General features: G+C 35.7%; 1 long non-coding RNA gene across 1 annotated transcript; it reads right to left on the bottom strand.

Moving 5' to 3' along the window:
- Window positions 1-3,770: 3,770 nt before the first annotated feature.
- Window positions 3,771-6,102, bottom strand: LOC137744625 (uncharacterized). Its single transcript, XR_011069609.1, has 2 exons — window positions 5,931-6,102; window positions 3,771-4,063 (listed from the first exon to the last, which is right to left on the bottom strand). It is a non-coding gene; the product is annotated as an uncharacterized lncRNA (long non-coding RNA).
- Between the last annotated feature and the right edge of the window lie 5,954 nt (window positions 6,103-12,056).

Raw genomic sequence — 12,056 nt, 5'->3', positions numbered from 1 at the left:
GTAAGCAATAATATCAAAGCCAAGACAGCAAAGGGGCTGAACCAACGCTCCTATGCGTGTTTTCCGGCGAGGGGAGGGGCGGCCACTCCTTGCCCTCACGTAGCTTTGCCACTGAGTGCCTAAACATGCATGGAAGACGATTAAACGTGGTATGCAGCGTATGACATAGTCTCAATTATCCGTACATTACAACAATAATTGGGAATTTATCTTCATACCAGCCATTTGAAAATGAAGAGCTGGCTTAAAATGTTGGGAAAACCCCAGCATATGAGAAAAAAGAATAAAATAAGTCAGTCTATTTCAATAACTAATCGCTTGTTGACAGAACCAAATGAACAAGCAGAAAAGAGTTGCATATACCCTGATGCTCTAGTTACCTGTTGTAAATAAAGAGGTAGCACAGCGCTATCACCAGCAATACAATGCAAGTTTGTGGAACCCAAAGACACCATACTTTCACATATGTATTCCGCAAACTCAATATCGCTTTCATCAATAACCCCAGTACCGGGGCTAGATCTGTACAAAAATTCTTTGGAGACATTCATCAATATTTGGAAGATGTTGCTCATTGCAGAATCAAATTCAGGAGCATAGGTATCATCAATAGGTCTCTTCCTGCATGTCATAAATCAGGATAATACAACTGTTACGGAAATGTTTTAAGAAGGGGGAAAAACATACTTTATAACTATCTATTATATTCAAAAAGCAATTGAAAATACTATATTTCGTACCCTTGGGAAACAAGTTTGAAAAACTCACAAGCATGAGGAAGAAAATCAGGTGAAGAAAGTAAGAAACCACACCTGTGCATGCAGACAGAGAGAGACTGAGGAGTAAGAAAGAGACACTTGCCAACAGCTTCAAATCAAAATCCACAAAAACATCAAAGTAGGATACTTTACCCATGTACTATACCAGATTTAGCCAGATCGGGCAATGGAGCCCATTCAGAGTATGCATTAACAGCATTTAAAGTAGCCGTTACTGTTGCTGCATGTTGTTTTGCAAGGTCGAATTGTTGTTATCCTGCTTCACTCAACGCAGATCCGAAGTACCTCTCTAGTAACTGCACATTTTATTCGTTGGGACAAACCATTGCATACACACACACACACACACACACCCACTCCACTCAATTCACAGGCAAGAGGAAAAGAGTGCACAAGACACAATTCTGGTTAAACCTTCCAAATCTTCATTGTGAACAGTAATATCTTCAGGAAGCCACCTTAGCGTCATGGGGACTAACTCAGCCTAATATTAAAAAGGAGTAGGTGATTACCAAGACCATGTTTTAAATGAAATACAGAGTGAACAAGGAGGAAAAATATTTACTTGAATAGGACCATTGTAGGATAATGAAAGCAGAGTTGGAAACAGTTCTTGCCATAGATTTAGAGGAAAATTATTGAAAAATGCTTGAAAACTTTGAGTTTTAACAATAAGGATAAAAGGTAAAATGAATAGTACCAGAATTGACTTTGAGTCTCAGTTCTTTTATATTTTTGTTTGTATTCCATTTTCCGCAATGAATGCAACCGGAGTGAGTTAGGTTAGACAAGTCATGCCAATTTATCCATCCTCTGAAATTAAGTTCAAACCCTATTTTTGTAAATTAGAGAATTTTAAAATATGATTGGTTAAGAAAAGTTGGAGCGAGACATTTCATTTTGTTTATTTATTTTTACTTTTTGGGCTTGGGGTTTCTTAGGACGTGTCATCTAAGAAGAAAAAAATAAAACGTCTTTGTTCGAAAGATAATTAGCTAGATTTCATGCCATAATTGTCCGTAAATTATACCATTTCTCTCTTTTTCTTTCAGCCTTTTTCAATTAAAAATTTATTATTTAGGGTCAACATTCTTTTTAAATTTTTAGGGCAAAGAATTTGGGACAAGGATTGTTTGCCCTCCCACTTCAGGTGTCCTCCCGTGCCTTCTTATTTGTGTAGTTACGGTTAAGCCACGTCAACATTTTATATTACTATTCATTTTTGTCTTATTATTTCTATAAAAAAAAACAATATAAAATTTTGACATAACTTAACCGTGACCACACAAAACAGGAGGGCACGGATGAGCAGACAATCCTTGTCCAAGAATTTGTTCTTTATTTATTTCTACTTTGCCTTTCTGTGGTTGCTTTAATGGAGGGGTTATTTTGGTTCAGTTTCAGAAATAGTTTGAATTATTTTACTGTAGTTCTAGTGAGAACATATCTGAAGCACTTCTTAGGGCATTAGTAGCATAAGCTGTGACAAAACCAATATCTGTTTTCAATTCTGGTTCAGTGAAAACAATGTCTGAATCACTTCTTGGAGCATCAGTAACACCAGTTACGATAATACCAATATTTGATTTTTTTAAATTGAACTCTAACTATTTCTTAAATCGAATAATGTTATTATTGCTATTCTTTTAACTGAACAAAGTTTCCAACTTTTATGAGCTAAAACTAGCGTTAGTAGATTCAAAAGTACGAAACTCTGCAAACAAATCAAATTTACATATAAATAGTTAGATTTTGTTTAACATCGTCCAAAGAATTGCCAAATTTACATATAAATAGTTAGATTTTGTTTAACATCGTCCAAAGAATTACATATAAATAGTTAGATTTTGTTTAACATCGTCCAAAGAATTGCCAAATAATTCCACAACTTGGTAAGGAAATAGAGTTCCCTATTAGTCAAGGAAGATCGTACTTATACAGTTTAAGATAATTTCCTTCCATCCATAGAAGAAGTACAACTACTAATACCAAAGCATTATATACCAAAAATATATTTGATATCAAGCATGCAGTTTCGTGACAAATTTCTGAAGATACCTTCGGAACATGGCTTCCTTATCTACGAAAAGCTATCTTTCTCTTTCGATATCCCAATTAGGAAGGAGAATACCACAAAGATACAAGTGTCATTTGCCGTCCAAGCCCAGCAGCTCCAGCTTTCGGCTGCCGGAGTCTTCACCTTCATCATTAATTCGATTGGAGAAATTCAATAACAAAATAAAGAAACCGTGAATTGAAATCAGGAACGAAATCAGAAATATGCAAATCTTTCAAACAAGAAACCGAAACGAGAAGAGAGCGTACTATTTGATAGGAGAAACTGAGCTCTAGAGGCTCGATACTGAGCCGCTTTGCCTTGCTTATCGGATTTGATGATTTGATGATTCAATTGATTTGTGAATTGGTGGAATTCGAATTGAAAATGAAAAAGAGATTGGGTGGAGAGAGAGAGAGAGAGAGAGAGAGAGAGAGAGATTGCAAAAATGGAAGAAGTGGAATTGAATCGGAAATAAAAGCAATAACAGAGAAGATTTTTATTGTGATGGGAAGAGAAGTGGTACATCACATGTTTTGATAGAAGTGGTGAAAATTTTTATTTTTTAAGTTATTAATTTTTTAGCATACATATCCCACTATTTGTATGGTGACACGTGTTTACCGCTTTGTGTACCGATCACACTGAAAAATCTCTTGAAAGGTTGGAAGATCGAGAAAAGGAGAGACATTAAACGGAGAAAGGCATGCCGTAAGGGCAAAATTGAAAATTCATTGTTTGGGCCATTTTGATTAGACTGATTTAATGTTGAGCTTTGTTGTAACCATTAAATAAAGTTACTAAGCCTATGATTTTTAATTCACATTCAAAGTTTTCAAGTTATTTTCATTAGTTTCTTTACAAAGATGTTTGCCCAGCAATAGGTATGGCAATTATCTCTGCCCAAAAGTGTAAGTAAGAAACATGGAGATGTGCAAACTGATTAAATTACACACCGAATTTGGGTAGATATCAAAGGGAAAACACTGATAGGCCAGTTGCAACACTGCGGTTTGCAACATGCTAACATATCTCCCTGGTTTATTAAATGATATAACACTTAGTCACACTCAAACAGAAAACATTACAGACACGACATTGTGATCAACAAGCCTGGAACATCACGATTGTTCAATAACCGGCATTATCAGGTCCCTGAGCCTGAGGTTCGCACCCACAGCACTCACAACAGCTCTGAAACAAGCCCCAGCAGGTCACAACATTAGACCTGGACCAATAACACCAAGATGATAATAACTTAGAAAAAACTTTAAAACAATAATAATATAAGCACACTGTCATAAAACCACTCTTATTCTAATTTTGCGTCGGACATAATTTTACTTGTAAATAAGAGCATGTTTGGTTATCTTCTTGGATCCAACTTTTTAAACTCAAAAACAATTTTTAAGTTTTAGACCTTAAAAACTTGTTTAGTATGACTGTTTTCAAAAACTGAATTCAAGACTAACTAAAAAATATAGTCGATTATCTAAAAACACAAAAAGTAAGAGCATGTTTGGTACTCTATTTGAATTCAACTTTTTAAACTAAAAAACAATATTCAAGTTTTAGGCTTTAAAAACTTGTTTGGTATGACAATTTTTAAAAACCGAACTCGAGACTAACTTAAAAGTATAGTCTATTATCAAAAAACATAAAAAGTAAGTTTGTAAACTTAAACTCACTCCTTTCTTTTCTTTCCCTCCTCCCCTCTCACTCCAAATTTATCTCTCTTTTATTCTTTTTCTCACCTCTTTATTTTTTTATTTTTTTTGTTTTTTTGTTTTTTACCTTTTTCATCTTTCCTTCAATCGGCTTTTTTCATTCTCTCGATTCTTTCTCACTCATTTTTTTATTTTTTTCGTCTCTTCTTCAATCTGCTCCCTTCATTCTCTTAGTTCTTTCTCTCACTCCTCTTCCTCTCTCTTCTTTCTCTTTCCTTCAATTATCTCTTACTCTCTTTCCTCTTTTCTACTATTTCTCCTTCTCCTGCAATCCCCTATTTTTAGATCTCTTTATCTAGTTTAAGTCGTAAGATTTAAAATTTTTAAATCACAAACCAATCAAGTTTTTTAGTCTTAAAGAAAATTGTTTTCAAGAAATGTTCTTAAAAAATGTTTTGAGAAATGATAAAAATTTTCAAATAGGATACCAAACAAACCCTAAGTTTTTACACTTAAACTTACTCATTTATTTTCTCTACATTCTCTCCTTTGACACGTGACTCAAATTTTTTTTTTTTTTTTTGCCACGTGACACAAATTATTATAATATTTTAAATGCATAAAAAATTATTTTTTTGTCACGTGACACATGACAGGTACATCAGCATGAATGTGGCAGCCATGTTAACTCTTAACGGACTAATGGATAAAAAAATATATAATGGATGCATTATATTGAAATAAAATAGTACTTGAGGTATGCAAAATGAAATGTTTTGAAGATGTTGTATGAGGTTGCAATAGATTTCAAACCTGAGGTGGTAAAATATAATTTACCCTTAAAACAATAATAATATAAGCACACAGACATAAACCACTCTTATCCTAATTTTGCGTCAAACATAATTTTACTCATAAATAAGAGTCTGTTTGGTACTCTTCTTGAATCCAACTTTTTAAACTCAAAAACAATTTTTAAGTTTTAGGCCTTAAAAACTTGTTTGGTATGACTATTTTAAAAAATTGAATTCAAGACTAACTCAAAAATATAGTCTATTCTCTCTCTCTATCTCTCCCCCTTCTTCTTTTTTTACCTCTTTTGTCTCTCCTCCAATCCGCTCACTTCATTCTCTTTGTTCTTTCTCTCACTCCTCTTCCTCCCTATCTTCTTTGATCCACACTTCTTTTTCTTTCCTCCAATCATCTCTTACTTTCTTTCCTCTTCTCTCCTCTTTCTTTCTCGACCCCCTCCTTTTAGATCTCTTTGTCCAGTTTAAGTTGTAAAATTTAAAAAATACCAAACAAATTTTTTAGTCTTAAAGAAAATTATTTTCAAGAAAAATTCTTAAGAAATGTTTTGAAAAATTATAAAAAATTTCAAATAAGATACAAAACAAGCCTAGCGAATTTTGAATTTTGCCAACTCACCACCATGTCAGCACTGCGCCACAGCATGATAGCGCTGCGCAGCAGAGTTCACATAAGCAACAAATGCCGCCCCGCCGTTTTCCTCCTTCCGGCCGTCCCTCTGTTTTTTTCATTCCTTTCTGATGATGTGATCTCTCTATCTTAATCAAAGAAGCACTGTGGTGGATATATATTCTACAGCTTCCTTTTCTGAAATGCTGTTGAGATTGTATTAGCTATATATAGCGGAGCCAACCGGTCCTGACCCAAGGTTTCAAGATCAGGTCCCTAAGGTTTACTGAGTTTTCATCGAGAATTTATTCTTAAGGACAAATATACCCTTAGAATTAACGGGAAAATGTGCTCATGCTTCACTGCAGGTGCTAAATGTATTATACACGACGTGCATGAATAATTTCCACACAAAGTAACCAAAAAGGTGGTCGAAACGGAATCGCATGCTCAAGAAGCATTACCCAGCAGCAGAAGCCATGACAAGAAACGCTTCACCTAGAAGAGTGTTCACCACGAAGTAAAGAACCTTCTCTTTTCATATTTTGATCTGTCAATGCTTGCGAAGACTACAAGCAAATGAATGATGTGGATCTGTCAATTCTTGCAAAGGTTAGGTGCTGTCGCCAACATATGCCATTCAAAATATAAGAGATTCTACAGCTGCAATTTCTAATAAAAATTACACTCAGTGATTTAATTTAATTCCATATGACTGGTACTGCTGAATGCATGAAAGTTGTGCATACACAAGAAGCACCAGAAAATCAAGGACGTATCAAAGAAAATAGAGTCACCTTCATGTGAGGCATGAGGAACACTTGTGTCGGCAGTTTTGGCTATACGAATAAACGATGTGCAAATTTGCAACCTTGCACACCGTGCACTACTTGTAGATGGATCCTGCTGAACAATAATATGATTTCAAAGATTCTCTAAATACAATGAATAATAAAACGAAATTGAACAATTGAAATGGACCTTAACAGCAAAAGGAAGCGAGTTCAGGAGCTCAAATAATTTATTAATGACAAAAATGAACCCATTGCATCCAAGTGGTGCCCAAGTACTTCCACACGGGCTGGCTCAGTCCAAAGAAAGCAGCTGCTGAAGCAAACCTTCAAGTTAAGAAACAAGTCATGTTAAGAAACTCAAAATATAAAAATTCTCCAGCTCATATAAAGAAATGTTTCAAAATAAACCTTCAAATATTCTGCATAGTTCAAGTTGAGCTTCAGAATGACCCCCGGCAATTTCATTTGATCCATCGAAAATAGTGCTTACAACATTTTCTAAGGCTGACTGCATGCTTTCCTACGTCCTGGAATTGCACAGAGGATGGAGAGTTATAAGAATCACCAAAGCAAGCAATACTGGAATGCTTGAAACTCAAAAGATAGCAAATTGAACTCTGAAAAGTGCTTGTGACCAAACCTGAGCAGGCATTGGAGAAAGCAGGAGGCTTTTGATGATTGTATCAATTCTTTCAGAAACTTAAGATCCAGCTATAAGAGGCTTGTATAAAGCGACCAACTTGATCAGTTCTAACGGCATTAAGATCATTCATCAGGGAAAGAAACCTTTGAAAAACGCAGGCCAAGGAAGGCCAGGTGAACTATTCTCAAAACTTCTAGTGTAAACCAGAACAAAGAGAAACTTCTATAAGATGCAAGACAGCATAAATGGTCAACATGAAAAGAAATGAGATAGATTTCAAGGTTACTTTAATGGATCCTCTACTCTAAATCACAATTACTAACAAAGTCGAGGAATGTACCCATCCATCCATGTCTCTGTACATGGATTTAATTATTTAACACAATCCTACCCCAGAGAAACTATACATGTCGTACAAAATTTTATACTAACTGAACTGAAGAAGCATGAGCTAATATACAGAAACAAAAATATCCAAGTTCTAAGAACTACTTACCAACTTTGAACGATACTGGCCAAAAGTCCCCTTGTCCTCATCATCGTCACTCAATAATTCCAATTGCCCTAAAGAAAATGCTGTTCCGTGAATTACTTTTTCTCTCTTGAGCATGTGTTGGAAAGATACATCCAGAATCGCACTACATATATCATCATTCAAAAAAATTAAGATTTTTCTCTTTTCAATATCGATCGGATCAGAACCATCTCCAGCTGAGTGAGCAACAGCCTTTGGCATTGACATCAAGTCTCTCATTAGTGCCTAAACATGCATGGAAGACGATTAAACGTGGTATGCAGCGTATGACATAGTCTCAATTATCCACACATTACAACAATAATTGGGAAATTATCTTCATACCAGCCAAAAGGTGAGAGATTGAAAATGAAGAGCTGGCTTAAAATGTTGGAAAAACCCCAGCATCTGAGAAAAAAGAATAAAATGAGTCATTCTATTTCAGTAACTAATCACTTGTTGACAGAACCAAATGAACAAGCAGAAAAGAGTTGTAAATAAAGAGGCAGCACAGCGCTATCACCAGCAATACAATGCAAGTTTGTGGAACCCAAAGACACCATACTTTCACATTGATAACGCTAAGAACAAACTATGAAGAAGAAATTATGAAGAACTCAAGAAAGCATTCTAAGAGAGAGAATGCAGAGAGAGAAACTGTATTATCATTATCTCCAACTATTACATCATACATCCTTATAAATACAATGACACATAACTGACTTCTAGAGTTCCCAATACAATTGTGACACCTGGCAATGTAAAACAATCCTAATCTTTTATCCTAACATTCCCCCTCAATTTTATGCTGGGCATTGGCTAGCATAAGATTGTGACAATGAGAACTAAACAATGGAAAACAGAGACCCTTTGTAAGAATATCAGCAAACTGTTCGGATGAGTTAACAAACTGCAACATAATGGTGCCTTGCTGCACTCTTTCCCTCACAAAATGAGTCTATTTCTATGTGTTTAGCTTTAGAATGGAGAATGGGATTGGTTGCTAAAGCCATGGCTGATATATTGTCACAATGAAGTAAAGGAGTTGTTGAAGGAGATAAAGATAGATCCTGGAGTAACTGCTGAATCCACACAACTTCAGCAGTGGTAGTTGCCATTGCGCGATATTTTGCTTCAGTTGAAGAACGACTAACTGTATGCTGTTTCTTGGAACTCCAGGAAATTGGATTATCACCTAAAAACACAACAAACCCAGTGGTCGACCGTCGATCATTGGGATCCCCAGCCCAATCAGCATCAGTGTAAGCTCTTATATCCAAATTACCAGGTTGGAAACACAAACCAAGATGCAGAGAACCTTTGAGATACCGCAGTATGCGTTTGACAGCAACAACATGACTGTCAAGAGGAGAATGCATAAACTGACATACCTGATTGACAGAATATGCTATATCAGGGCGAGTGAAAGTCAAATACTGTAATGCCCCGATGATACTTCTATAAAGACCGGGATCATGGAATGGAGGACTACCATGATTTAAGAGCTTTTGATTTGGATGACAGGGAGTGGTACATGGCTTACTGTCAAACATATGTACCTTATGCAGCAAGTCCCTGATATATTTGGACTGATGAACTAACAATCCCTGAGGTTGATACTCAATTTGCAGCCCAAGAAAGTAGTGGAGGACCCCTAAGTCCTTCATATCGAACTCCCTGGTTAATTGACTGATCACAGACTGAACATGTACATCATCATCACCACTGAGTATAATATCGTCAACATATAACAACAACACAACAAGGGAAGGACCGTCACGTTTTACATATAAGGAAGGATCGGCATAAGAGGATGTGAAGCCCAAACTGAGAAGGAAACTCGAGAACCTTGCATTCCAAGCACGAGGGGCTCTGATACCATGATAACGCTAAGAACAAACTATGAAGAAGAAATTATGAAGAAGAAATTATGAAGAACTCAAGAAAGCATTCTAAGAGAGAGAATGCAGAGAGAGAAACTGTATTATCATTATCTCCAACTATTACATCATACATCCTTATAAATACAATGACACATAACTGACTTCTAGAGTTCCCAATACAATTGTGACACCTGGCAATGTAAAACAATCCTAATATTTTATCCTAACACACATATGTATTCTGCAAACTCAATATCGCTTTCATCAATAACCCCAGTACCGGGGCTAGATCTGTACAAAAATTCTTTGGAGACATTCATCAATATTTGGAAGATGTTACTCATTGCAGAATCAAATTCAGGAGCAGAGGTATCTGTTTACTCCAACATGAAATTGGGGGGTGCGGGTGTGCCACTACTAGATGCTCGCAGACAGAGAGAGACTGAGTAAGAAAGAGACACTTGCCAACAGCTTCAAATCAACATTCACAAAAACATCAAAGTAGGATACCATACCCATGAACTATACCAGATTTAGCAAGATCAGGCAATGGAGCCCATTCAGAATATGCATTAACAGCATTTAAAGTAGCTGTTACTGTTGCTGCATGTTGCTTTGCAAGGTCGAATTGTAGTTATCCTGCTTGCCTCTCTAGTAACTGCACATTTTAATTCGTTAGGACAAACCATTGTATGCAACTTCTTTTAAAATTTAATAAGCAAGACATACAGTGTATAATACAGGCAAAATATCAGGTAAACATTGGGTCAGCCCACGCAGCAATAGCCTTCTCCAATCTCCTGTACTAACAGTTAAGAATCAGGGTAAGGCCGCATGCAGCAATCTAAATCTAGAGAACAAGCATTGCATGCACGCACACACACACAGAGTCCACTCAATTCACAGGCAAGAGGAAAAGAGTGCACAAGACACAATTATGGTTAAATCTTCCAAATCTTCATTGTGAACAGTAATATCTTCAGGACACCACCTTATCGTCATGGAGACTACTCAGCCTAATATTAAAAAGGAGTAGGTGATTACCAAAACCATGTTTTAAATGAAATACAGAGAGAACATGCAAGGAGGAAAAATATTTACTTGAATAGGACCATCGTAGGATAATGAAACCAGAGTTGGAAACAGTTATTGCCATAGATTTAGAAGAAAACTAACGAATGAGGCTTGAAAACTTTGAGTTTTAACGATAAGGACAAAATAAATGGTAAAATGAACAATACCATGATTGACTTTTTAGTGTAAAAATGTGGTTTTTCGTTAAAGTAAACAGTACCGGGAACTTTTGTTAAAGTTCCCTGGATTTAGTTCTTCCCTTCTAACCATCTGTAACAGATTAAGTGAGTGTTACAATGGAAAACTAACCCTTGACAGTTTAAATAGTCAAGAGAAATGCAGTGGAAAGAAAGAACGAACCCACTGTCTGTGTCTGGAGGGCGGAGAGAGTGAGATGATGATCGAGGGTTTTCTGCAACGGAAAGAAAGAACCCACTGTCTCTGTCTGGAGGGGGGAGAGAGAGAGAGAGAGCTATGAAATTTTTTAGTGACAGTTTTAGAGAGTGCTCAGTGATGTGTTTTGTGGCGGTTTTGTTCTCTCAATTTTTTTAAGAGAAGTGTTATTGGCACTTCAAAAATCTCATTTTACCCTCCTCATAAGTATATATTTTTTTCATAATATAGAAAGTTTGGAGTGTAGAATGAGATTTTTAGAGTGTTAATAACAATTCTTTTTTTTTTTTAATTCTTTTTCTATTTTCCCCTTCTTTACTAAGTTTAGCAGTTGCGGATTAAGTCAGTTGAAAAACAATTTGAGTCTGAGTTCTTTTATATTTTTGTTTGTATTCCATTTTCCGCAATGAATGCAACCGTAGTGAGTTAGGTTAGACGAGTTATGCCAATTTGTCCATCCTCTTAAATTAAGTTCGAACCCTATTTTTATAAATTAGAGAATCTTAAAATGTGATTGGTTAAGAAAAATGGAAGCGAGACATTCCATTTTGTTTATTTATTTTTCCTTTTTGGGTTTGGGGTTTCTTAGGACGTGTCATCTAAGAAAAAAAATAAATAAAACGTCTTCGTTGGAAAGATAATTAGCCAGATTTTATACCATAATTGTCCATAAATTGTACCATTTCTCTCTTTTTCTTTCAGTCTTTGTCAATTAAAAAATTATTATTTAGGGTCAACATTCTTTTTAAATTTTTAGGGCAAAGAATTTGTTCTTTCTTTATTTCTACTTTGCCTTTATGTGGTTGCATTAATGGAGGGGTGATTTCGAGAATT

Source organism: Pyrus communis, chromosome 9, assembly GCF_963583255.1.
Source record: "Pyrus communis chromosome 9, drPyrComm1.1, whole genome shotgun sequence".
NCBI classification, from domain to species: Eukaryota; Viridiplantae; Streptophyta; class Magnoliopsida; order Rosales; family Rosaceae; genus Pyrus; species Pyrus communis.
Note: the sequence above shows the minus strand (reverse complement) of the source record. Positions and strands in the feature narration are given on the sequence as shown.